At 49.8% G+C, this 26,849-nt stretch overlaps 1 protein-coding gene across 5 annotated transcripts in view; it reads left to right on the top strand.

The window, feature by feature from the left end:
* The first annotated feature begins 580 nt into the window (after positions 1–580).
* LINGO1 (leucine rich repeat and Ig domain containing 1) overlaps positions 581–26,849 on the top strand; it is a 494,269-nt gene continuing 468,000 nt past the window's right edge. For all 5 annotated transcript variants that reach the window (XM_030578570.1, XM_030578573.1, XM_030578574.1 and 2 more), the window contains exon 1: positions 581–824. The gene's annotated coding sequence lies outside the window, so the exon portion shown is untranslated. The remainder of the gene's footprint in view (positions 825–26,849) is intronic.

Below are 26,849 nucleotides of genomic sequence, written 5' to 3'. Positions count from 1 at the left end.
GGGGCGGAGGGGCCAGAGCGCAGCTGGGGAGAACAACCGCGCGCGCTGTGTCAAGGAGCAGCGGGGAGGGCGCGGCGAGCCACCTGCCGCCCCCCGCGAGGACGGTGCTGAGTGGAAGTGGGTGGGCGCGATCTCTGTGCAGCCTTGGCACCGCCTCTCAGCTGCAGGATTTGTCCCCGAGCCTCGGAGAGCGCCCCGCGGCCAACGGCTCCGTTCCCGCCTCTCCCCCCGGGGGCTGGGGCGCAGCTCGCCAAGGCAGCAGCCTCTGATGTCATGCGGGGAGTGTGAGGCGGCTGCGGGCGGCGCGTGGAGCGGGCGGCGGGAGCCAGAGCGAGCCCAGGCGAGGGACGCGTGAGGAGCGCTGCGGAGATCGGCTGCGGCTGGACGTGCCCCGGCACCCGAGCCAGCGGGCGGGCGGGCACCTGGCGCTCCGGGAGGGGATGAGCTCGCCCAGGCGGCCGCGGGAGCGCTCCACCCGCAGCGCCGGGAAGGAGCAGTAGGGCGCGTCTCCCCGCCCTGCCCGGGGAGCGCAGAGCCAGACCGCGGCGCTGCGAGCTCGCCCCAGCCCCGGGGTCGCTCGGATCCGGGCGCGTCTGTCCCGCTGCTGCCCAGCGGGCACTGCCAAGGGCAGGGCTGCCGCGAGCTGCCCCTTCCAGCCGGGGCTCCGTGATCCCCCAGCCAGGCTCTTCGGCGGAGACTCCCGGAGCGTCTCGAGGCGGAGACCGAGCCAGGAGCTACCGACACGAGGGGCGCACCTGCTCCTGGGGGCTGGTCCCCGGGGCCAGCGCGAGCGGGGATCCTGGCAGGGCAGCCGGGCACCGCAGGTGAGTCTCTGGGCAGCAGGGAGCTAGCAGGCCGGGGATGAGGCTACCTGCTGTGATTGCTTGGCTGGTGCGGGTCTGACTCCCAGCCAGGGAGGGATGTGTGAGTGTATGTTTGTGTGCCACGCGCGGGAGAGGACTGGGAGATTTGGAGAGACAGAGGTTGTAAGCTCCTTGTAGTCCTCAGCAGCGGGAGTGCGTCTCGGTTTGCTCGCTGTTGTGGTGGGTTTGTGGAAGGAGGGTGTGTGTGTGTGTAAACACACAGCCGAGGAGCAGAATTGGCTGCTTAGTCTCTGGTTCCCGTGACAGCACAACCAAAGGCAGCAGGCAAAACAACTATTGCTAGGTCCATGGAGAGAGGTGGCTCTCCTTAAAGCCACACTGGTTTCCTTTCTTTCCTAGTCCTGCTAGCTTCCTTCTTAACCGTCTCCTGGCTGGATACAGCTGGGATTCTGGTAATGCTGCAGAGCATCAAAGGCCTGGCTTGACTTATTTTAACTTTCACCTGCATGGGCAGCAGTTACCTAGGATAGATAGGTAAAGGTCTGCAGGTGGGGAGTGGGACAGAGTTGCTGCATGGGAATGTCCCATCAGACTAGCTGAGACCCCAAGCAAATCCACAGCTTCAGGCTTGTGGCATGGGCTGAGGAATATTATTGTTCTGTGACAGCTTGGCATTCTCAGCGTCCTGATCCAACAGCACTGCATGGCCATGGGACAGCCTGTTGCAAGAGGCACAGACTACAATGGTGTGGGATGCTTGCATCCAACCTCGCAAGCACTCCAGTGGACCCTGGCATTTGAGGTTTGATGCACTGGTTAACCTCAGTCCCTGCTCACAAAAGCTCAGTAAAGCCGTTTGGAGAGATCTCCTGCAGCTGAGAAACAGGCCAACTTTCCTCCTCTCCCCCACAGCCGGCCCCTGCCCCCCTGCAAAAACCACTCTTTCCTCTGCCCCACAAACCCAGTTTTGGTGTGGGTCCAGTTTCAAGGTGACCTGGGCCAGCTGAGGGTGGTGGGTTGCCATTTGGAATGGTATCACTGCAGGAACAGGCGAAACAGGGTGGTTTGGCTACAGTTTGGCTTTGAATCTCAATGGCTTTGAATTCTCAAAGGAACACATGGACTGAAAGCAAAGGCACCATGGTTACGATGGTAGCCCCTGCTGAGATCAGTGACCTGCCTTGTGCCAGGCACTACACTCACAGAGGAAGAGAGAGGCCCTGCCCCAGGAAGCTCACAGTGTGGGAATACTATCCTTCCTATTTTACAGCTAGGGATCTGAGGGGACTGAGTGATTTACTCAGGGTTATAGAGAGTGTCTGTGGTGGAGGTAGGAACTAAATCCAGAACTCCTGGCACCTTAAGCAGGAGGCGATCTTTCCTCCTATGGAAACCCATCCAAAAGAAGTCATCCATACTCTCTCTCTTTTTTTTTTTTTTTACCAGCACAGCATCTCCTGTCTTTGCCCCATGGGACCAAATTGCAAAGGAGGCTTCCCAATTACCCTGTTGAGAAACTGTGTTCTTTCCTCCTTTTGCTCAAGAGTCACGGAGTCTATATGCGAGTAGGGTACCAATGCAATGACACAGTTGCTCATCCTCTCTTATCAGCTCTGCTATGGGGGATACATTACCCTCAGGTGTTTGCTCAGGAAAGATCTTGATAGGTGCAAAATGACAGATAATTTTCATGCACAGAGTTGAAAACAGTTAACTGTCTCCATAGGTGATGTGCATGAAGGATTCAAACTAGATTACAGAAAATCCATGAATCAGACAGATCCAAAATTCACCAGTAGACTTGTGTTGGACAAAAGGGCTGGGGGGAGTTGTCTATTTTGCATAGGTCATTTGCTTTGTTATGGAGGAAAGTAGGCACTGAAGATGGATTATTCCATCCCCGCTGTCCTCATCACTGCTACCGAGTTGCATGTTAAAGGCTAAAGGCTTCATATGGTGTAATTCCTACGCTGAGGGCTTTGGAATTTGATGGATCACCTTTCAACAGGGATCTATGTGCAGGAACTCTGTTCTGGGTAGGGATGTAGGAGCAGAACCTTACACCCATGCCCTCTCTCTAGATGGCTTGGCATTTCCAAGTGCATAGCTTCCTAGACACTCCCTTTTGCTGGATCATCTAGGTTGCTGAGGAATGGAACTGGATCCTGAGAGAGTTTTGGCCATGCTGTCGTTAGAGAAGCTGCATTTTGCAGGACACACTGGTCAGATAGTTATGTGCAGTAACAGGGTGTTCTGGAGACATCTTCCAGAGACTCTTTGGTGAGTGGGCCATACTATGTGTTCAGTAGCTCTCTTTCCCTGCATTTTTCATGTAATTTGCTCCCTAGGTAGAAGCTGCATAAATTTAGGCTCACACCCAGACTACTGAGAGATCCTCTCCATTCCAGTAGCTGCAGATGAGGAACTCTGGGCTCATAAAGGGCCCTCCAGCTAAGCTGAGAACGTAGGATTGGAGCACACACATCTGCCTCCTCTCCTCCGTGTCCCAGCTGCAGCATATTCATTGAACTCCAGGGTCTGATGCTGATCAGATATTGGAAGCATCCTCTGGTGAGCTACTCTCCAACTGTGCGATCCCAAGGTGGTTATCCAGTTACAGCAAAATTAGGTCTCTTTGCAGCCTGTGCCCTTCTTGAGTTTGTCTGGGGGCAACTTAATGAAAAGGAGAAAACTTTGTTTATTGCTCATCCAGATGTGCCATACGTTGCTCTGTATTTTCATTCACAGGGCTTCCCTGGCAGCGAAGGGAATAGATGATTTAAAGAGACAGTATCTGATTCTATTCCAGCTGGCTTTTAGGAGCTGAGTGCAAACAAGCTGGGTCTGGTGTCACAATAGACAGAAACTGGAGGGGGAGTGGAGGGTTGGTTATGATCTCTGCTTTAGGATCTGGGAGATGGAAGGGTCTGAAAGAGGGCCCTAAAGGTAACAGGCTAGCACTTTTCTACTGCGATAAGTTTCTTTCCTGGCTGGTACCTGCCCAACAGGCCCTTGTGTGGGTCCCTCCCAGGGGAAAGCTGAATGGTATATTTATTTAAAACTACATACATGAGGCTCCTATTCTAAGTGGGCCCGATGAGTTTGCACCAAAGAGGCAGGGTTCCGACTGGGCTAGTAGATCAGAGCATGGAGATCCTGCACAAAGGCTTCCCTGCAAGCTGTGGGAGAGGCTTCCTAGGTGGTGATGTGTACAGCGGTGCATAGGGCATGGATGGCTGTACTGGCAGCATGGCTAGTGGAAGTGCACAGCACATAGATCCACGAGGACTACACCCCACCTTGGGGGGAAGCAGTGAGCTGCGTCCATTTAGCCCCCCATGTCCTGCTGTGTGGCCCAACTACAGGAATTAAACAGCCTTGAAACACAAGTTGTGAGTGAGGATTGTTTCCTTCATCGGCGTGCTCTCTTGGCATGTTTCTCTCAGAGCACAGGCCCAGGGGCTGAGGAATGGCCAGGCTCATCTCACAGACCCTCAGAACTTGATGAGGTTCTCCTATCACCAAATCACACTAAAACAGCACTGTTACTTCTTGGAATGTATGAATACTTGTCTCTCCATGGAACTGTGATGGAGAATTTCTAAAGGTTTGTGGCCTGTTCCAGTGCCTGTTGATGACAATGGAAAGACTCCCTGGACTCCAACGGGTATTGGGCCAAGATCTTTCCTTGGAGAAGCCTCCAGAAAGTTTGGATTATCATCTAAAACTTGGATAAACTTTTCTGAGGCTCCCCCTACCAAAAGCTTCTCACTGGCCCCATTCCTCACTCTTTGCTTTTGGCCCTGGATACTCTCTTACATAAGAACATAAAAACAGCCATACTGGGTGAGACCAAAGGTCCATCTAGCCCAGTAGCCTGTCTTCTGACAGTGGCTAACGCCAGGTGCTTCAGAGGGAATGAACAGAACAGGTAATCATCAAGTGATCCATTCTCTGTCACCCATTCCCAGCTTCTGGCAAACAAAGGCTAGGGCAGGGTTTCTCAAACAGGGGTTGCCGCTTGTATAGGGAAAGCCCCAGGTGGGCTGAGCCAGTGTGTTTACTTACCCTGTCTGCAGGTCCGGCCGATCGTGGCTCCCACAGGCCGCTTCCAGCAGCTCCCAGGGGCCCAGAGCAACAATCCGCGGCCAGTGGGAGCTGCGATCAGCCAGACCTGCAGACGGGACAGTTAAACACCCTGGCCCGGCCTGCCAGGGTCTTTCCCTATACAAGCGGTGACCCCTGTTTGAGAAACCCTGGGCTAGGGAAACCATACCTGTCCATCTTGTCTAATAGCCATTGATGGACCTATCCTCCATGAACTTATCTAGTTCTTTTTTGAACCCTGTTGTAGTCTTGGCCTTCACAACAAAGAGTTCCACAGACTGACTGTGCATTGTGTGAAGAAATACTTCCTTTTGTTTGTTTTAAACCTGCTGCCTATTAATTTCATTGGGTGACACCTAGTTCTTGTGTTATGAGGAGGAGTAAATAACACTTTCTTATTTACTTACTCCACAACAGTCATGATTTTATAGACCTCCATCATATCCCCCTTAGTTGTCTCTTTTCCAAGCTGAAAAGCCCCCAGTCTTATTAACCTCTCCTCATACGGAAGCCGTTCCATACCCCTAACCATTTTTGTTGCCCTTCTCTTAACCTTTTCCAATTCCAATATATATATTTTTGAGATGGGGCAGCCACATCTACATGCAGTATTCAAGATGTGGGTTTATCACGGATTTACATAGAGGCAATATGATATTTTCTGTCTTTTTATCTATTCCTTTCCTAATGATTCCCTAAATTCGTGAGTGGTAACAGTTAATTTAGAACCCATAATTCTGCAATTCAGAACAAGTTTTCTGTAGAGATGGAGTAAAACTGAAATTGAATTGATATGACATTCTCTTAATTTGACCTAATAAAATATACAATAGAGCTCTCTGTTTTAATAGGACAATCCCATGAACATGGTATCTGTGCACATCCCAAAATTATAACATACATGTAAAGGTCTATTTCTCTTTCCAGGCTCTGTGGACTGGCCTTTGTCTACTTTGCAGTGCTTTATTTCTAACGTAGTGTTGCTATGGGCAGGCTGGGGCAAGGTGGGTTTTGCAGAATGTTCTCAAGGCACTGAGGTGAATGGTCATTCTGACTTGTTCCAGGTTCACAGGTCAGTCGTGGAGGAAGCTGTGCTTCCCACACAAGTGACCTTTGCACTTGAGGCTGAGAGTTCCGTGGTTCCAGTGGGAGGCAACTGCCCTGGGAAGACCTGACCCCCTAGTCTGTGGGACCCCTCAAGTCATCTGGGCTATAAATCAGAGGTGAAAGTAAGCCGGTACGGCCCGGTACGGAGTACCGGTAAGAAAAGATGCAGTAGTGTACCAGCAAATAAATGGAGCATTGAGTACTGGCTTACTTTCACTTCTTTTTGGCTGCATAACCAAAAAGTTCAAACTCAAAGCTAATAAAAAAAGCTTGGAAAGGGAAAACTCACTGTCACATTAATTTGCTGTTTCTCTCCCTCTCCTCCTCCAGCCAGGCGGCTTGACGTGGCTAGGCTTCGCATCCCCCCGACCCTCCCATTCAGCAGGGGCTACAGCAGCTCCCCTCTAGCTTGTAGCAGGGAGCAGGGGGACTGGCTGAGGGAGAAGCCTCCCCAGGTAGCCTGTTGCCTGCATGAGAACAGTTTAAACTTAGCTGTTCACCCTGCGGTCTGAACCACGGGATTAGGGGCTTCTTGGGGGGTGGGGGGAACAGAATGGGATCCGTACCCGTAAGAGCTGTATTTTACTTTCACCCTGGGGCTATTCCCATCCCATTAGCACTTAGCAATCCATTGCTGTTGATGGAAAGAGGCTGATTTGTGTGGCCTCAATATCTGGCCCAAGATGCTTGAGAGAAGGCATAGCAGAGTTTTCTTCTGCTCCCCAGGGAAATGCCTTCAGGAGAAGTATGCGAGTGGACTATTTGATGTGCTTTGGTTGTTAAAAGGGGCAGCTGGGAGTGAGTATTAGGGCAGACTGGTGAGTAACAATCTTCAGGACCAAATGGGGCTGTTTGGAACAGCATGCTGAGGAAGAAGGGTGAAATTCCCATGTATAGGAGCCTGGAGCAGATCATCCTTCCCCTCCATCTTCCTAAATTTCCCCTACCCTAAATATTAACTACTGGCAATTTGTTGCTGGTTTTACTCAAGGCAACTGCTCCACTATGACATATGTTGGACAATTTTGTACCCATAGCCAAGAGAAAGTGCCTCATTGGGTCAAAGAATCAAGCTCTTAGACCAAAGCCTAGTGACTTGGGAGGCCAGCATTGACGAGTACCCTGGGTGCAGATGCTGCAAGAAGAGGGGTGAGATTTGAGAAGGAGAAAGGGAAAGAGGCTGATCTCTCAAAGAGTGTCCAATGAGGGTATTTGGGAATAAAAGAGCAACAACCCAGCAAGAGCTGCCAGCCATCCTAACACCTCCAGGATTGTCCCAGGTCAGCTGGGATGATTTCACATCCTTTCAGGAGGTCAGAGGGTCCCAGAATAACTTGTTGTGATATGTGATGTTGTGTCACAACACACTGGCACTGCCTTTCCTGCCCTGGGAATGTTACACCCTTGTCAATCACCCCATGAGTTTCCCACAGTTCTTTCATGGTCCCTGCCAGGAAATTAGATCCTGAATCTGTAAGAATGTCGGAGGGCCAACCTACCCTGGCAAAAATGTCAGTTAGGGTTTGGCACATAGCTTTAGCCCTGGTGTTGCCTAGAGCTACTGCTTCCGGCCATCGGGTAGCAAAGTCCACGAAAGTGCTTCCCTCTGGGTGTCCTTCTTGGAAAAGGACCCAGAATATCCACAGCTACTCGCTGAAATGGGACCTCAATTATGGGGAGTGTTGGAGAGGGGCCTTGACCTGGTCTTGGGGCTTTCCCACTCTTTGACACACCTCACAAGACTGGACATACTTGGCAATGTCCTTGCCCATCCCCTCCCAGTGGAAGGACTTCCCCAGTCTGTCTCTGGTTCTGTTCACCCTAGCATGTCCACTGGGATGATCATGGGCTAAGCTTAAGAGCTTTCCCCGGTACATTGTTGGAACCACCAACTGTTTTTGCGGCTGCCATTCTTCCCGGTGTCCACCAGAAAGAATTTCCTTGTATAAAAGTCCTTGGTCTATCACAAACCAGGATCGGTGAGCAGAGCTGAAGGGGTGGGGTGCTCCATGCCACCGCCCAAGCTTTTTGAAGGCTGTCATCTGCTTCCTGCTCAGTCTGGAACTGTTCCCTTGAGGCTGGGGACACCAGTTCTTCCTCAGACTGTGGACTTGGGCTTGGTCCCTCTGGAAGCGATGTAGGTGATGGGGTTGTTTCCGTTGCTGGTGAACCGCTCTCCGGTGGTGCACCTGAGGGGATTTCAGGCTCTGGCTGAGCCTCTTCGGTATGGTTGTCTGTTGCTTCTGCCAGTTCTGGCTCGCTGGCGCCTTCTGGCAGTGAGGTTGAAGATGTGGTTGCGATTGCTGGCGCTGGTGCTGGTTTTGGGGGCTGTTCCAGTTCTGGGCCTGGGACTGGAGGTGCTGTGGCTGTTTCCGTTGTTGGCTGGGAATCCGGGTCCACTACCTCTGTCTGGGTCTCTGGCAGCACAGACGGGTTTCCTGTGGACGGCTCAGGAACAGGAATAGGTCTGGAAGCTTGCCTGGTTTGGCTACGTGTAACCATTCCCACTCTCTTGGCCCGCTTCACCTGGTTGGCCAAATCTTCTCCCAGTAGCATGGGGATGGAATAATTGTCATAGACTGCAAAAGTCCACCTTCCTGACCAGCCTTTGTACTGGACAGGCAGTTCAGCTATAGGCAAGTCTACAGCTTGTGACAATAAGGGGTAAATTGTCACTTGGGCCTTTGGGTTGATGAATTTGGGGTCAACAAAGGATTGGTGGATAGCTGACACTTGTGCCCCCGTGTCTCTCCACGCAGTAACCTTCTTTCTGCCCACTCTCAAATTTTCCCTTCGCTCCAAGGGTATTTGAGAGGCATCTGGGCCTGGGGATCTTTGGTGTGATGGTGGTGTAATGAACTGCATTCGGTTGGGGTTCTTTGGGCAGTTGGCCTTTATATGTCCCAGTTCATTACACTTGAAGCATCTTCCAGCTGACTGGTCACTGGGTCGAGGTGAGTTACTGGAGACTGGTGAGGTGGAAGAATAGTGTGTCTGTGGCTTTACTTGGGTTGTAGGTGGGGTTTTTGGCTGCCCTCGGTTGTAGGGTTTATGGTCGGTGTGCCCTCTGGGGTATTCGTTCCCCTTGACAGTAGCTTTCTTGTTTTCTGCCACTTCCATCCATCTGGCTCCAATCTCCCCCGCCTAGGTGAGATTTTTGGGTTTTCCATCTTGTATGTACCGTGTTATGTCCTCAGGAACACCATCCAAGAACTGCTCCATTTGTATGAGGAGGTGCAGTTCTTCCAAGGATTTAACATTGGTTCCTGATATCCAGGCCTCATAATTTTTCCCAACGTAGTAGGCGTGTTTGGGAAATGACACATCTGGTTTCCACTTTTGGGTTCTGAAACGCCGACGGGCATGATCCGGGGTTATCCCGATTCCGTATCTGGCCTTGCTTTGAAAAAGTTTATAGTCATTCATGTTCTCCTTAGGCATTTCAGCTGCCACCTCTGCTAAAGGTCCACTGAGCTGTGGCCTCAATTCTACCATGTACTGGTCTTCAGGGATGCTGTACCCAAGACAGGCTCTTTCAAAATTTTCCAAGAAGGCCTCAGTGTCATCACCTGCCTTGTAGGTGGGAAATTTCCTGTGATGTGGAACCATAATTGGCAAAGGGTTGTTAGGATTGGCTGGCGCATGCAGCCCAGCTTGCGCTAAGTCCAGTTCATGTTTTCTCTGTTTTTCCTTCTCTTCACTCTGTTTTTGTTATTTTTCCAGTTCTTGTTGGTGGGCTGCATCTTTGACTTCTTGTTCTCTTTTATGGGCTGCCAGTTTGATGTTTTCTTCCCTTTCTTTCAGCTCCACCTCTTTTTCTCTTTTTTCCATTTGTCGCCTGTGATCTGCTTCTTTGGTTTGTTTCTCTGCCTCCATTTTTGCCTTGGAAGTCATGGTTCCTGTTTTCTTGTCTTGGGGTGCCCTCTGGTGTTTATTGTTTGAAATTCTGGCTCTCTGTTGTCTCCTGGGGTTTGCCTAGCAACAGTGCCTTTTTTTTTCTTCCTCTAGCTAATCTTTTAAATGTAAAGTAAACCAGAAAAACCACTTTATTTGCATGTGTGTTGTGCTGGGTACTTGACTCTCAATCGGAGTGCTACAGTTTAACAAAAGCCCCATTGTCAACCTTAATAGTTCCTTCCTTAATATGCAAGCCAAACTGCAACGAGAGAACAGCAAAAAAAATTCTCTCTGGCTCCTTTTAAAACCAAACCCTTTCTCTCTGCTTAAAAGCCCTAGCAGTGAAAAAGAAAATAATATCCCTACTGGCTTCTGGATTCTTATCTGTCCACACCGCTGCCACTCATGTCATAACTTTCCTACTCAGATCTGAACCTTAGAGTTCAGAACATGAGAAGCTAGCATGAAACCTCCAAACTTAATTACCAGTTTGGATCTGATATCGCTGCCACCAGCCAGAAAATTTCAGTGTCTGGCTCACTCTGGTCTCCCCAAAACCTTCCCTGGGGGACCCCAAGACTCAGATGCCCTGAGTCTCACCACAAAGGGAAATAATCCACTTCCCTTCCCCCCGCTTTACCTCCTCCCAGATTTCCCCGCCCTGGGTACTCTAGGATATTCCCTGCTTCAAGTCCTTGAAACACAAGTACCGAGAGAAGTTGTGGAATCTCCATCGCTGGAGATATTTAAGAGTAGGTTAGATAAATGTCTATCGGGGATGGTCTAGACAGTATTTGGTCCTGCCATGAGGGCAGAGGACTGGACTCGATGACCTCTCGAGGTCCCTTCCAGTCCTAGAGTCTATGAGTCTATGAGATCAAATCTCTCTCTCCCCTCACCCAGAGAGTATACAAAGTCAGGCTTAGTAAATCTAATACAAAGAGATTTTCCCCCTCCCTTCGTTCCTTAGCCTTAACCAGTGAAAAAAACTCAGGTCTTAAAAAGAAAGCTTTATATAAAAAGAAAGAAAAAAACATAAAAATGGTCTCTGTATCAAGGTGACAATATACAGGGTCAATTGCTTAAAAGAAAAAATGAATAAACAGCCTTATCCAAAAAGAATACAATTTAAAACATTCCAGCAACTACACACATGTAAATACAAAACAAAAACAATTTAAACCTATTGTCTTACTATCCTTGTACTTACAACTGGGAAACAGAAGATTAGAAAGGCTGGAGATAGAGAGATCACTCTCAGAGCCGAGAGGGCCACCGAACCAAGACAAAGAACACCCACCCAAAAACTTCCCTCCCTTGACATTTGAAAAATCTTATTTTCTGATTGGCCCTCTGGTCAGGTGTTTGGTTCCCTTTGTTAAGCCTTTACAGGTAAAAGAACATTAACCCTTAGCTATCTGTTTATGACAACCCTGACTTGTCAGCATCGGATTGTGAGGTTGGAATGTAAATGTCATGCTGTTGTGACTTGCACTAGACAAAAAAAGATGGAGGCCACACTAATGTTTTGAAATTGTTGGGTTTTGAAATTGCTTGTGATGTGAATTTATTTTGATTTGATTTATATTCCAGATAAAAAGCATCTGCCAGTGAGCTTTGGATTGGGCCATAAGGGCTTTTGACAACAATTACAACTTCAGGCCTTAAAATATCTGCAAATCCAATAGCTTATCCTCATCCCTTGCGGGCAAAGTTAATCAACCACGGGCTTAATAGATCACAAAATAAGCTATTTGCACCACTGAATAAGAACTGAGGGCCAGATCCTCAGCTTGTGCAAATCAGTCTGGCTCCGCTGAGGTCAGTATTGCTACGCTGATTTATGATGCGGGCACTGGACAGTGTTTGCAGTTCAGAATTGCTGGGAAGTGTCAGCGTTTGTGACTCTGGGGGTTCTGAGGGGAAGCCGACGTCAGAGACTGTAAACCAGTCCCAGCCTGCTTTGACATTGGCATGACAATCAGAAATGCCACCTGCATTCTCTATGCATTAAAGGCTTGCTTAAATATTAGTAAAAGCATTCCTCTGGCTGTTAAAGGAGTATTGACATTGGACCCTCAGGTGGCCAGAAGGAAAGAAACGTGACATCCAAGTGCTCAGAAATGCTAGTCAGAGCTGTGCTGAGCTTGCCCTTTGATTTTGCATTCCCTGTTCTAAGGCGCATTTAAATCGTGTGAACTTCAAAGCCTTCCTTATTTTTAATAACATTGCAATACATGGCTCAGGAAGCAAAAAGGGTCTCAGTGAGGTGCTGCTCCAGATTGGACCTACGGAGTGGAATGATTAAACAAGCACCTTTTATCAGACCAGAATGTGATTGGCTGCGAGAGAGATTAAAGGGTTACGCTGAATGAATTCATTAGTGTGGCTGTGGCACAGTGGCAGAGTGAAGTGGGGAACTGAATGGATTAGTTGATCCAGGCCACCACATTTGTCATAGAGCCCCCAGTCTTATACCTTACCCCTACCTCAGGAACGCATGACTGGGCTTCATCATTTTTGGTAGAATTGCAGCATGGTCAGCCTTGATCCAGGACTGCCTGGCCCTTGACAGAGACCAGCACTGCAACAGTCAACAAAGTATTGGTCTTGCTGCCATCCTCTTGCCTTATACACCCACCCCCATTATTTTCCACCTGTGCTGGCCTCATGCAGCTCTAGAGGAAGAGTGAGAATCATAACTCTGTTTTTCTCTCTCTGTCTCCCAATCCCCCCTCCCCAGAAAAGAGCTGCTGACCCTTTGGTGCTATCAGGGCTAAGGGGACAGAGGAGGGAGCTGAGTTTCCATTTAGCTGAAGAACGACAAGGCAAAGTGTTACTCACAAGAGAGGGACCTGAGGCCCCCTGATCCACGAGCCTCAGAGCATTGGGGGTGTTCTGAACCCAATCCCTGATCCAGGCCTGACTTCACAAGATGGCCTCGGACGGTTGGAATCTAGGTCCCAGTTCTGAGGCCTGAGTCCTTCCCCAGTAATAACAAGAAATGAGTTGTTTGCAGTACAGGGAGAATGAGAGGGGAAAGGTGACAGTGGGGTGGGGCCATGTTCTGAGGGCGAAGGAGATCATGGGGCTCAGAGAGGCAAAGGGAGGCTGGAATGGAGAAGCATCAGGGCTGATGAAGGAAAGGCAAGAAAGAAAGGACTAGGGTTTGTTATGCCAGATCACTCTCCTGCTCCATCATGTCTGATAGCCTGCTGCTGAGCAGTGGCCAGTGCTAGCTGGTGCTTTGGGGGAATGGAGGAGATTTACTGGACAGCAGGAACAGGAGGAAGCAGACCAAGCTGGCATATTAGCATCAGTAGCAAAGAACACCTTCGGGAAGTCACTGCTAGCCTCCTCAGCTGCGGCTGACCATATGCAGACCATATGTTTGTGAGAGGGGGTGGAGTGGCGGAGATGCCTCCAATCTGTAAGCCTATTCTTGGAGACGGGCAGACATCTGCTGTTCACATCCCCACTTCTGCCAAGCTGGAACCAGGCTGAGCTGGGACAGACAGCAAAGGGGGCCTTTCTCATGTCAGCCTGGGTCAGGTCATGGAAGGGAGAGCCCCCTGCAGGTGGTCTGAATAAATCTGCCCTGTTTCCAAGCAGGCATTGCTAATGGGTAGAATGCTGGGTCCTGATGCCAGGAGGATGCTGGATCCCGAATCTGGATCCCGATGCCAGGAGGACACTGGTGTCACTCAATTGTGGGGCAAGGCCTGATCCTCAAAGGCATTCAGATGCCTAACTCCCATGGGAGTTAGGCACCTGAATGCCTTTGAGGACCTGGGCCTAACTCCAGTAACCGCAATGGCATCTGTAACTGGGGGCTCTGCTCCTTTAAGGGCCAAAGGACCTGGGGCCAGGCAGCCCTGTTTGATTATCAGACTCAGTTGGGAAGGGGTCAGGTAGTCCCTATTCCGGATGGAAGCTCATCTGGAAGAAAGCTGCAGGAAACAAGTGGAGCAGAGGAAGAGATGCAAAGGGAAAGGCCCCATATCCTACTTTGGCTAGAGGAATAGTGAGTTTGTGGTTGAATAATACACTGAGCCCCGAGAAAAATCATCCAGGCTCAGGGAATGGTGTCAGCCCCTGCTGGGCTGGGGGGCCAGGCCTGCAGTCCTACAGAGTCACTCCTGAGGTATGCTTGTGTGGGATCAGAATCATGCCCAATTGGTCTAAGCTCAGCCCTGCTCTGACTGGGTCACAGGAGGCTGCTAGTCACATGCAGGGTTGTATTTGAATCTAAGCAGAGTAAAATGCTCATTTAAAGTAGGTAGGGGCCGACACTACAACACTTGGATCTAGTTCTCAAACCCCCTAAAGTCTGCAGGGTATCTTTAGATCTAGCACTTTGGTTTGGGCCCCATTAAAGGTCCAGGCACTACTTGTGAAATTTCAAACTGGATTTGGGTTTGAATTTTGAACTGCCTCCAGATTCGTGGATCTGTGGTTTCATGCCTAACAACCAGGGCTGGCGCTTCCATTAGGCGACCCTAGGCAGTTGCCTAGGGCGCTGGGATTCGGGGGGCGGCATTTTGTGCGCTCCCCACGGGGTGCACGGGAACTTCCGGTTCCAGTCCCGTTGCACTGCCAAAGAAGGATCTTCTGCCGACGTGCCTCAGAAAACAGCGGCAGGCAATTGAGCAGCTCAATGACTGCCACTGTTGCCTGCGGCATTTTGGCGGAGGGTCCTTCTTCGGCGGCGCGGTGGGAGTGGAATCAGAAGCTCCCGCACGCCCCGTGGGGAACGCACAAAATGCTGCCCCCCGAATTCTGCCTAGGGTGCCAGAAACTCTAGCGCCGCTCCTGCTAACAATGGCCATACTGGGTGAGACCAATGGTCCATCTAGCCCAGTATCCTGTCTTCCGACCGTGGCCAATTCCAGGTGCTTCAGAGGGAATGAATGGAACAGGTGATCATCAAGTGATCCATCCCATTGCCCATTCTCAGCTTCTAGCAAACAGAGGCTTGGGATGCTTCAGAGCATGGTTTTGCATCCCTACCCATCCTGGCTAATAGCCATTGATGGTCCTATCCTCCATGACCTTATCTAGTTGTTTTTTTTAACCCTGTTATAGTTTTGGCCTTCACAACAGCCTCTGTCAAAGTGTTCCACCAATTGACGGTGAGTTGTGTGAAGAAATGCTTCCTTTTGTTTGGATATAGGTGTTTCATCCTTCTTTTAGTTTCAAGGGGTTATCCCTTAGCAGTTAATGGAAATGGGATTGTCTGAGTGACTGCCTGAACTGTGGTCCTGTAATTAATGAGCTCAGTACAATGTGTGGGAGGTAGTTGTGGTGAGGAGAAAGAGAACTTGCCAGCTGAGATGTAAAGCCCTCAGATGACCATTTCTCATTAAAACATCATCCCATGGTGCTTATCACAAGCACAAGGGTGTTGGTGCCAGTCTCCTGGCGAAATTCCAACTTGAGTAATTGCATTCTGCCTCCAGAAAAGTCCTCCTGTTGTTTCCTTTGCATTCCTTTGCGTTGTCTACCTGTGGTTTAATAGTGATGTACACACTGGAAGTCTGCTCCTAGTAAAGACAATGACAATGCTCCCATTGATTTCAGCTGGGAACAGATCATACATTTAAACAGCTACTGTGCCCCACTGTGAAGGGGGACACTGTCTTTCAGAGGCACCTGCGATTCAGGCCTTGGAGGGATGAGCCTTTATAAAGTGCTTGGGGATCCTTTGTGGTGAGAGGCTGTATGAGTTCCCGTCCTCCAGCAATGGAATAACTATAAATAATATATTTGTGGAGGGTGAGGTAGGGTAAGGATTCCTCCTCTTACTGATAAAAAAAAAAGATGTATTTGTCGATTTCATGGCTGGGGCACCATGCTGAGTGCCTCTGTTGCCATCCCCTTGGCTTTATGAGTTGCCCTGACTTGGAGAGCCCTTGCCACGCTGGGAGAAACTTCTAAATGGATATAATATTTTACAACCCTCCCATTAAATTGTCCTGTTTCCTTCTCCATCATTGCAAATTACCAATGCGCTTGCTTGTGTCTGTGCAAACAAATGCTGGCTCGTTTGGAATGAGCTGCTGCCTCTGGTATGGCTCCTTCAGGGATGTGTTTATGGTGTCCCCTTTCTGTAGTGCAGAAGTGATTCCGAGGTTGCCAGCATTGTGTTATGCCTGCGGTTGGGTTGGAGCTAAACTCCTGCAGGCAGTTGCTTTGAGTTTGAGGCTCAGGCCCATCACTCCAGGAATGCCTTGCGCCGTGTCATGTAATTTGTGTTACCATACTGCAGGGCGGTTCCCATTGTGCTAGGCACTGTATATGCACGTCATAATAGACATTCCTGCCCACTAAGCACTTGCCAGCTAAATACACAAGACAGACAAAGGGCAATGGGAGGGGAAACAGAGGCACGGAGTGAAAGCGACTTATCCAAGTTCCCTTGGAAGTCAGTGGCAGAATGGGAATGAATGGGAATAGGAATGAAACGCAGGTCTCCTAAATCCCAGTCCAGTGCTGTACCCACTAGGTCCTGCTGCCATTTCAAACACTGAGGATACAAAGATCTCAGCAGTCTCAGTTGCTGTAGCTCACCTTCTCCAGCGACCCGCAGTGTGCCAGGCATGATGCTGTCATAGGCAAGTGGTGAGGCCCGGGGGTTGGTACATGCGTTCTGCTCCCACAGTGATCGGGGAACATCAACAGAAGAGTAAAAGTTTGAGGGACACATTCCCCCTGCCCCCCCCATTCTTCTCCCCAGTGCCCCCCATGGTGCAACTGGCTGCCCCGATGCTCTTCAGTCACATTAGCTCATCAAGCAAGCCCTTGGTGACAGGCCTGCAAATGGAGGCATCTTGGGGCCTCCAAGCCTCTGACAGGATCAAGCAAGATGACTCCTCTCTCAGGGTATGCCTAGCAGCTCTCCTTCCCTCTGGTACTACAGGCCCTTCCTTGATGGGGCCCCGCTGCCCATTTGAGGCCACATGCTGACACTTATTCCCCAGATTTTCTGGGAAAGGGCCAGCCGGAGAGGGGTGTGGGTCCCCTCACTGCTTTAACAGTGCTTCCACCATGAATGCTATTTCAGTGTCAGAGAGAAGGACATTCCAGTGCCTCCCTTCTGAAGCCAGTCACTGGGGGCATTGCCAGACTGATTCAGCCCTGAGCTCTGCATAGCTGTGGGGAATGTCTGTGATGGGGCCAGCACCCCAATGCTGCAGAGGAAGGTGTAAGAACCCCACACTAGCAGCTGTGGGATAATCTGCTGCCCCACCGTGGTCTCACCCTGATCTCTAATAGAGATCCAGGCCTGAATTACAAGATTTAATATCACTTCCAAAATGTATGTCATTAATTGTAACAGCTGGATATGCTTGGGGGTTTTAAGCCTTCCCCAGTCCCCCCAGCACAAAGTATTCCCAGCCACCCTTGGGAAGGGAGCACAGTGCTTCGGCTTGTTACCCAATGAACCCCACTACTTCCATTCCTGCACTTCTGAGGGAACCGTTTCCTTTCCCCTCCCCTGCTTGGTCCGAGGGAGAGCAGGAAGCACTCTGTCCTATTCTAGACAGGGTCTTATGCTGTGCTAATCACCATAGTATCTGAGAGCCTCTGGGCTCGTGAGCTGATTCAGATCTCTGTTTTCCTGAGAGCAGAGGGAAAGCCCCAAGGAACACTTGACTGTCTTTGGATTAAAACCGATTCCTTGGCTACAATCCGAGGTTTAGATCAGGAGACCTGGGGACTTACTGGCGAGCTGTTCTCCTTTGGGAGACTCCCCCCTGCTCCCAGCACTGGGAAGAAATGAGTTCACACAGGGGCCAGCTTTATTCTATTAGCCACTTGGCTTGTGAGGTGGGTGGTAGCCCAAGAGCTTTAGAGATTCCTGGATATTCTTGGCATGAGAACCTAGCCAGGCCCAGCAGTTGTTCTTTCCTTGCCAGGCCCTGTGGTCTAATCCTTATTGCTTCTGAGAAACATTTGCCTGGACTCCATTCTTCTGACTCTAGCTTTAGTATCAATTTGTTTCTTTAAACAGAAAGCATCTCTTTTAGGTTAATTGTTTTTCTCCTTTGTGTTTACGGTGGGGATTAATGAGGAACTGCAGCGTAAGGAAAATCTGAAACAGCTTCTTGTTTATTGTTTAATTTAGGAAAATGCTACTGAAGAGCGGGTGTTAGCCTGTGCTGTGCTGCAATTTGTTTTGAATCGCTAGAACGACTCAGTAGGGAGGTTTTTAGCTCCCCCTACAGGCACTGCTTCTACCCCAGCCCTCACAGTGACTCCTGCTGGACGATGCTGGACTGGCATAATTATTAACACACTGACAGCTGATGCTCTTACATTGTCCTGTGCTATGGGTGACTCCCAGTGGAAGATGCTGTCAGTGGAGTAGTTCTGCCCCCGCATCAGTGTGCCTGTGGAATTTCTTAGAGTAACTCCTGCTAGAAGAACCTAGAACTGATTCAGTTGTGACCTCTCCAAAGGTGCCAGCTATTTTGAATGAAATTGGGCAAGAATAAGCAGTCCCTTTGCTGCTCCAGGATAGTAGAGCTTTGCTGATGGCAGCATGGGGAGTGCTGTATAAGCAAAACAGTGAGCTTGACTTACCGTTTGCAGCAGACCGGCAATTCGGTGGGAGATTCAAGTACAATCCAAAATGGAGATTTCGACTCATTTAAAGATGTGAGTAAATCATACAATCAGCAGGGTGTTTAAAGTTCATTGTAATTCAATTAAGGTTGCACTGCTTGTGAAATTTCGCTATGCCACAGATAACTAAGTGGCAAGGGGTCGATTTGGTAGCTGCAGAACATGCAGGATCCTTGGTGTAACACTGATTGAAAACAAACCTCAGCTACTCTTGAGCAGCTCACTAAATTAAGGCCAGAAAATTGAGTGTTACTAGCTCTTTGGGATTCTGGTTCCTACAGTATCTGTGAGAGGAGGGAAAGCTGGCGCCCTGATGCTTTGGAAGTTTTAAAGAAAGGGAAGGAGAGTAACCTTATTTGCAGTGATTGCCTAGCTCAGCTGCCTGGTCCCCTGCTGCAGCATCAAAGTCTGAGAGAGAGCCATTCTCTGAAGGTGTCACATGTTAGTTCCATAGAGACAAGAGGAGGAGGAGCCGAGAGAGAGAGAGAGAGAGAAGGAGGCAACGCTTCTACCTGAGCTGCAAAGGGGCTCGAAATCAGCTTTGGCTGGAGTCCACGTCCACCTGGGCACCATCCATGAGGACTTCTGGCAACTGCTTCTGTTCTTTCTGGGTATTTGACACCTCTATCTGGCTGCGGCTCCCGGGGTGTGTCTAGGGCTGGATTTGTTACTTGTGTCCCCTACTGGCAAGAAAGTCTGTACTGGCAATTGGATCAAGAGAAGCTGTATTGATCAGCATTAATCTTATTATTTGCAGTGGAGTAGTGTCACTTAGGATCTGGGCCCTACTGTGCTGCTGGGCATTTGAACTGAGTTCTTGTCCCAGCCCCTATTTCTGTAATTCTGACAAATGTAATACCCTGGGCACTCCCCTTCCAGAATGCTGACCAGGCCTTTGGAAGAGGTCACTTCGTATGTATCTGTCATCCTAGGTTTTACTCTGGGCCTTTATGCTGGGATAGGATTTTGGGAATTTAGCCACAGTTGTGTGGATTTTCATGCAGTGCAGACGTGATCAGTAGAACCCATAACAGGCCTGCATAACATACGGCCCGCGGGTCGCATGCAGCCTGCAGAGGCTCACTGTGCGGCCCGTGGAGGGATTCAAAAAGCTCTGAGCTCCCCGCAGCGGCGGGGAGCTCAGAGCTCTTTAAATCTCAGCCGCGGCCAGGATTCAAATGGCTCTGGGCTGCCCGCAGCGGTGGGGAGCCCGGAGCCCTTTAAATCTCAGCCACCAGGGCCGGCTTTAGGCCAATTCAACCAATTCCCCTGAATCAGCCCTCCCCTAAAAGGGCTCCTAGGCCCTTTAAATTGCCACCAGAGCACCACTGCAGGAGCCCTGGGGTAGGGCTGTGGGGCTCGGGGCTATTTAAAAAGTCCGAGGTTCCCGTCCCTTCTACCGTCCCAGCCCTTTAAATAGCCACTGGAGCCCCATCACTTCCCCAGGGTTCCCGTGGCTATTTAAAGGGCTGGGGTGGTAGAAGAAGGGGAGCCCTGGGCCCTTTAAATACCCCCAGAGCCCTGGGGTAGCGGGGGGCTCTGGGGGCTATTTAAAGGGCTGGGGCTCCAGCTGCCTCTGCTGCCCCAGTCCTTAAATAGTCATTGAAGCCACACTGTTTCCCCAGGGCTCCCTGGGCTATTTACAGGGCTGGGGCGGTAGAAGCAGGGGAGCCGCGGGCTCTTTAAATAACCCCCAGAGCCCTGGGGTGGGCGGTGGGGGTCTCCAGATGCCTTTGCTGCCCTGGTCCTTTAAATAGCCCCTGGAGCCCCACTAATTCCCCAGGGCTTCTGCAGCTATTTACAGGGGTGGGGCAGTGGAAGCAGGGGAGCCCCAGGCCCTTTAAATAGCTCCTGAGCCACGGGCTGCTACTGCTACCCTGGTGGGGGAGGCAGGAGGAGGGGGCACTCACCATACAGGATGGGCTGTACCCCCTGTACCTGCACTAGTTGCCCACAGCCAACCCCTGCCGCACCTCCTGCCCTGCCTGCACCAGTTCCTGTCTTTAGCCAGCCCTGCACCCGCTGCCCACAGCCAGCCCATCTCCAGCCAGCCCCTCACCCCCTGCCTTGCCTTCAGCTCTGCACCAACCTCTGTCTCCAGCCAGCCCTGCACCCCCTTCCCTGTCTCCAGCCAACCCTGCTGCACCCCCCTGCCTGAAGCCATCCAGTCCTGCACTCCTTTGTCTCCAGCCCTGTCAACCCATGCTGCACCCCCCCGTGGCCCTGCCTGAAGCCAGCCAGCCCGCCCATCCCACACGCCGTCTCCAGCCTGCCCCACACCCCTTGCCCAGCCTGCAGCCAGACCCTACCTCCAGCCACCTCCTCCCCACCTCCAGCCAGCCCCATGTCCACTGGTGCCCTGTAGTTCCCAGGGAAGTAACCCTGCACACCTGCTTCAATGAGGTGGGCAGGGAGCAGCTGGGACCCACACGTGCACCCTAGCACACAGGGAGTGGCGGAGCTCATTTCTAGTTCAGACACATCTTTTTAAAAAAGAACTTTAAGTAGGGTTAACATACATCTGTACTTTCCTGGACATGTCAGGCTTTTTGGATCTTAAATCGCCATCCAGGAGGAAAATGTGGACGTATAGTAACCCTATTGGTACAAAAAATACATAGACTCATAGACTCTAGGACTGGAAGGGACCTCAAGAGGTCATCGAGTCCAGTCCCCTGCCCTCATGGCAGGACCAAATACTGTCTAGACCATCCCTAATAGACATTTATTTAACCTACTCTTAAATATCTCCAGAGATGGAGATTCCACAGCTTCCCTAGGCAATCTATTCCAGTGTTTAACTACCCTGACAGTTAGGAACTTTTTCCTAATGTCCAACCTAAATCTCCCTTGCTGCAGTTTAAGCCCATTGCTTCTTGTTCTGTCATTGGAGGCTAAGATGAACAAGTTTTCTCCCTCTTCCTGATGACACCCTTTTAGATACCTGAAAACTGCTATCATGTCCCCTCTCAGTCTTCTCTTTTCCAAACTACACAAACCCAATTCCTTCAGCCTTCCTTCATAGGTCATGTTCTCAAGATCTTTAATCATTCTTGTTGCTCTTCTCTGGACCCTCTCCAGTTTCTCCACATCTCTCCTGAAATGTGGTGCCCAGAACTGGACACAATACTCCAGTTGAGGCCTAACCAGCACAGAGTAAAGTGGAAGAATGACTTCTCGTGTCTTGTTTACAACACACCTGTTAATGCATCCCAGAATCACGTTTGCTTTTTTTTGCAACAGTATCACACTGTTGACTCATATTAAGCTTGTGGTCTACTATGACCCCTAGATCTCTTTCTGCCATACTCCTTCCTACACAGTCTCTTCCCATTCTGTATGTGTGAAACTGATTGTTCCTTCCTAAGTGGAGCACTTTGCATTTATCTTTATTGAACTTCATCCTGTTTACCTCAGACCATTTCTCCAATTTGTCCAGATCATTTTGAATTTTGACCCTGTCCTCCAAGGCAGTTGCAATCATTCCCAGTTTGGTATCGTCTGCAAACTTAATAAGCGTACTTTCTATGCCAACATCTAAATCGTTGATGAAGATATTGAACAGAGCCGGTCCCAAAACAGACCCCTGCGGAACCCCACTTGTTATACCTTTCCAGCAGGATTGGGAGCCATTAATAACTACTCTCTGAGTATGGTTATCCAGCCAGTTATGCACCCACCTTATAGCAGCCCCATCTAAATTGTACTTTCCTAGTTTATCTATAAGAATATCATGCGAGACCGTATCAAATGCCTTACTAAAGTCTAGGTATATCACATCCACCGCCTCTCCCTTATCCACAAGACTCATCCTATCAAAGAATGCTATCAGATTAGTTTGACACGATTTGTTCTTTACAAATCCATGCTGGCTATTCCCTATCACCTTACCACCTTCCAAGTGTTTGCAGATGATTTCTTTAATTACCTGCTCCATTATCTTCCCTGGCACAGAAGTTAAACTAACTGATCTGTAGTTTCCTGGGTTGTTTTTATTTCCCTTTTTATAGATGGGCACTATATTTGCCCCCTTCCAGTCTTCTGGAATCTCCCCCGTCTCCCATGATTTCTCAAAGATAATAACTAGAGGCTCAGATACCTCCTCTATTAACTCCTTGAGTATTCTAGGATGCATTTCATCAGGCCCTGGTGACTTGCAGGCATCTAACTTTTCTAAGTGATTTTTTACTTGCTCTTTTTTTATTTTATCTTCTAAACCTACCCTCTTCCCGTAAGCATTCACTATATTAGACATTCCTTCAGACTTCTCAGTGAAGACCGAAACAAAGAAGTCATTAAGCATCTCTGCCATTTCCATGTCTCCCGTTACTGTTTCCCCCTCCTCACTGAGCAGTGGGCCTACCCTGTCCTTGGTCTTCCTCTTGCTTCTAATGTATTGATAAAAAGTCTTCTTGTTTCCCTTTATTCCCATAGCTAGTTTAAGCTCATTTTGTGCCTTTGCCTTTCTAATCTTGCCTCTGCATTCCTGTGTTATTTGCCTATATTCGTCCTTTGTAATCTGACCTCGTTTTCATTTTTTATATGACGCCTTTTTATTTTGTAGGTAACGCAAGATCTCGTGGTTAAGCCAAGGTGGTCTTTTGCCACATTTTCTATCTTTCCTAACCATCGGAATAGCTTGCTTTTGGGCCCTTAATAGCGTCCCTTTGAAAAACTGCCAACTCTCCTCAGTTGTTTTTCCCATAATGTGGCAGAACTTTTTATAGGGAACCGGTTGCTAAGAAATGAAAGGCTTTTTTTTACATTTTTTTTTCTTTCAGTCATCCCTGCCGGGGCCCCGCCGAAAATGTTCGAATTGGGCCCCGCACTTCCTAAAGCCGGCCCTGCCAGCTGCGGACGAGATTCAAAGGCTCTGGGCTCCCCACAGCCGTGGGGAGCCCGAGCCCTTTAAATCCCAGCTCCAGTGCATCCGCTGGAGCCGCCACTGGGATTCAAAGGGCTCTGAGCTGCCCGCAGAGATTCTCGGCCTTGGCTGAGATTTAAAGGGCTCGGGCTCCCCTCAGCAGCAGGAGCTCTGGGCCCTTTAAATCCCTGCCCCAGCCCCACAAAGCTCCAGGTTCCTGCAGCCGCCGGAGCCCCGGGCCCTTTAATTTGACCCTGAGGGCTCCCAGCCAGCTCTTCAGCTGGGAGCCCCTGGTTGATTTAAAATCAAGTATCACCTCCCCACCCCCAGCCTTCCTTTTTGGCCCACAGCTGTTTTGATGGGGCGGCACTGGGAAAGGAGGGTTTGTTTCTGCAGGGCTGGGCGGTGCTGGGGCGGAGTGTTTCCGCTGGGCTGGGGGGGGTGTTTCCGCGGGGCCGGGGGGTTTCGGCCCTCAGCTGTTTTCTTTGGAGTAATGTGGCCCTCGCTGCTTTACGAGTTGTGCAGGCCTGACCCATAACTATATACTTCAAGTCACCGAGACTTGTTGATAGTGATTTAAGCTGTAATCAGTAGCCTGGTGTTTTGTTACGTGACCTTGTGGTCTGCTCATTGCTGGGCTGGGCTAGCACATGTAGGTACAGTGCCTGGAATAATGATGTAATCATGAGCTCAGTAAACTCGAGAACCACACTTGTGTAGTACTGGGAAAGGTACAGGGGCAGCTCCCCTCCTGCTACTTGGGCTATGGTTGCCACACAGTTTCCCTTTGTCCCTGAAACTCGAGGAACAGAATCACCCTTTAACTTCACCTGGGTTTCTTTCTGAGATAGGGGTCCCACCCACCTGGGAAGAACCGGACCCATTAGAGGACTGGGTGTGGAAACACCCACTCAGCCAGCCAACCCATTAACCCTTCTATATTTCTCTTGGGGATGGTCTTAGCTTTACCCTTGGCCTGATGTAACGTTCTTCCCCTCTTACCAGGGGAAATATACGGGTTTCACTGGCAAACTGAGCGCCTGTGGGAGGTTCGAGTCCTAGATTTTCAGAGGTGCTGAGCACCTTTGGCTCCTGTTGACTTCAGCTGGAACACTAAACACTGGGTGCTTCAGTGCTTCTGAAAATCAGGCCCACATTCCAGGATACCAGGGCTATATGTTAACTCCTCCTCTAAATATGCCAGTCGATGGGAAATGCTGTACGCTCACATTAGCTTGGTTTGGGAGTATCATCCAGTTTTACATGGGGAGTTTCGCCTGTTATCTGAGGCCTTGGCTACACTGGCGCTTTACAGTGCTGCAATTTTTTCGCTCAGGGGTGTGAAAAAACACCCCCCTGAGTACAGCAAGTTACAGCGCTGCAAAGTGCCAGTGTAAACAGGGCCCCAGCGCTGGGAGCGTGGCTCCTAGCGCTGTAAGCTAATCCCCACAGGGAGGTGGAGTACCTGCAGCGCTGGGAGAGCTCTCTCCCAGCGCGGGCGCCACAACCACACTCGCATTTCAAAGCACTGCCATGGCAGCACTGTACAGCTGCAAGTGTAGCCATACCCTTAGGGCTTGGCTACACTTGAGAGTTACAGCGCTGGTGGTGGCTTTACAGCACTGTAACTTACTCCCCGTCCACACTGGCAAGGCACATACAGCGCTGTATCTCCCTAGCTACAGCGCTGGCTGTACTCCTCCTTGGCCTGGGGAATAAGGACTATAGCGCTGCTCTTGCAGCACTGGGCTGCCAGTGTAAACAGTGATTAATCTTACTACGCTGTAACTGACCTCTTGAACCTTCCCATAATGCTTTTTAAGTAAAGATAACACTCTTTGTTTTGTTGTGAACTCCCGGAGCTGCTTATCTAAAAAACAAACACAGCTACTGTTTGCAGTGAATGAGCAGAGGCAGGCAGGGGGATCCCTTTGGAATGTCCACAGCTAGTGTTTGCTTGAGGAGAGAAGCAGCCCAGAGGGGCGAAGGGGGGTCCGTTTTGGAGCAGCTGCTTATCTGGTCTGAAGGCTATTTGCATTTAGTGAATGAGAGAGGGGTGGGGGAAGGGGTTGAAACTTTTAAAATGATTGAAGGTTGGTGCTGTGCATCTTCAAGTCCTTAGAACTTGGAAGGCAGGGAGCTGACAAAGTGTCAGCTCCAAAAATCCACGCTCCCTGTCTCCCCCACACTCCCTGTCACACTCCACCCCACCCCCCTCTTTTGAAAAGCACATTGCAGCCACTTGAACACTGGGATAGCTGCCCATAATGCACCACTCCCAACAGCGCTGCAAATGCTGCAAATGTGGCCACACTGCAGCTTTGGTAGCTGTCTGTGTGGCCACACTGCAGCGCTTTCCCTGCACAGCTGTACGAAGACAGCTGCAACTCCTAGCGCTGTATAGCTGCAAGTGTAGCCAAACCCTTAGTTTCCTTGTACCGCAGAGTGTGGTGAGTTTTCTGTGAATAAGAGGAAGACTTCAGTACCAAAAGATCTATTTCTTTTCTTTTTTCCCAATCTTCCCATTTTTGTTTATATGTATCTGACCAACCACCTGTTCTTGCTTGGTCGTTGCTCAGGTGGGTTGAAAAGGACCTATTTTCCCTATGGTTCCTACTCCTCTAACTTTCCACGTCACACACTGGTGCCATCAGTGAAACTTGCTTTATTCTCTGCAGTATCTCTGCCTCCCTACTGAGGGCAAGGCCACCTAGTGCTCCTGCCTGACACTGTTACTTTACTAACATCTTCAGTTCTGTGATTGCCTGTGCAGTGCCCAGTCCAGATTTGGTGGGGATTATAAACAGTGAGATCCTTGGCACTCATTGGTAATGGAGTGCTTTATGCTACTGTGATCACAAATGTGCAAATACAAATAGGTTTACGAGTGTGCTGCATGGCTTGTGATTCACACCTGCACCAGCCCATTGAGAACGTTTGCAAGATGCTGTGCAAACCAGAGTGGGGGGGGTTGTGAAACTGTTGTATACCAGACCAAGTCAAAGGGCAGAAGGGGAAGGAGGGAGGGGTAGAGGCAGATTTCTAAAGGAGAACTGCTGAACTGTGGCACTTGGTGGATGCTGCAAAAAATCTCTGTGATTGCTCATTCTGACTTTTAAACATATTTTATTTCATACTGTTCATCTCCCCCTCGTTTTGGGTTGATATGCCACAAATATGCATGAGCTTCACTAGTGTGACGGTTGGTGGAAAAACAAATGCCAAGCATGACTAGTCACAGAAAATAATTTTTCTAATCGCAAAACTGACAACAGTGAATGTTTCAAACCACAGGTGGCAAGCTTTCCACCGGAGTAGGCAATCCATGCTTGGATTAGTTAGCTGTGAGAGAGAAGTGGGGTGAGTAATATATTTTATCAGACCAACTTCTGCAGGTGGAAGAAACAAGCTTTTGAGCTGCA

The sequence above is a fragment of the Gopherus evgoodei genome, chromosome 10 (assembly GCF_007399415.2).
Source record: "Gopherus evgoodei ecotype Sinaloan lineage chromosome 10, rGopEvg1_v1.p, whole genome shotgun sequence".
NCBI lineage: Eukaryota > Metazoa > Chordata > Testudines > Testudinidae > Gopherus > Gopherus evgoodei.
Note: the sequence above shows the minus strand (reverse complement) of the source record. Positions and strands in the feature narration are given on the sequence as shown.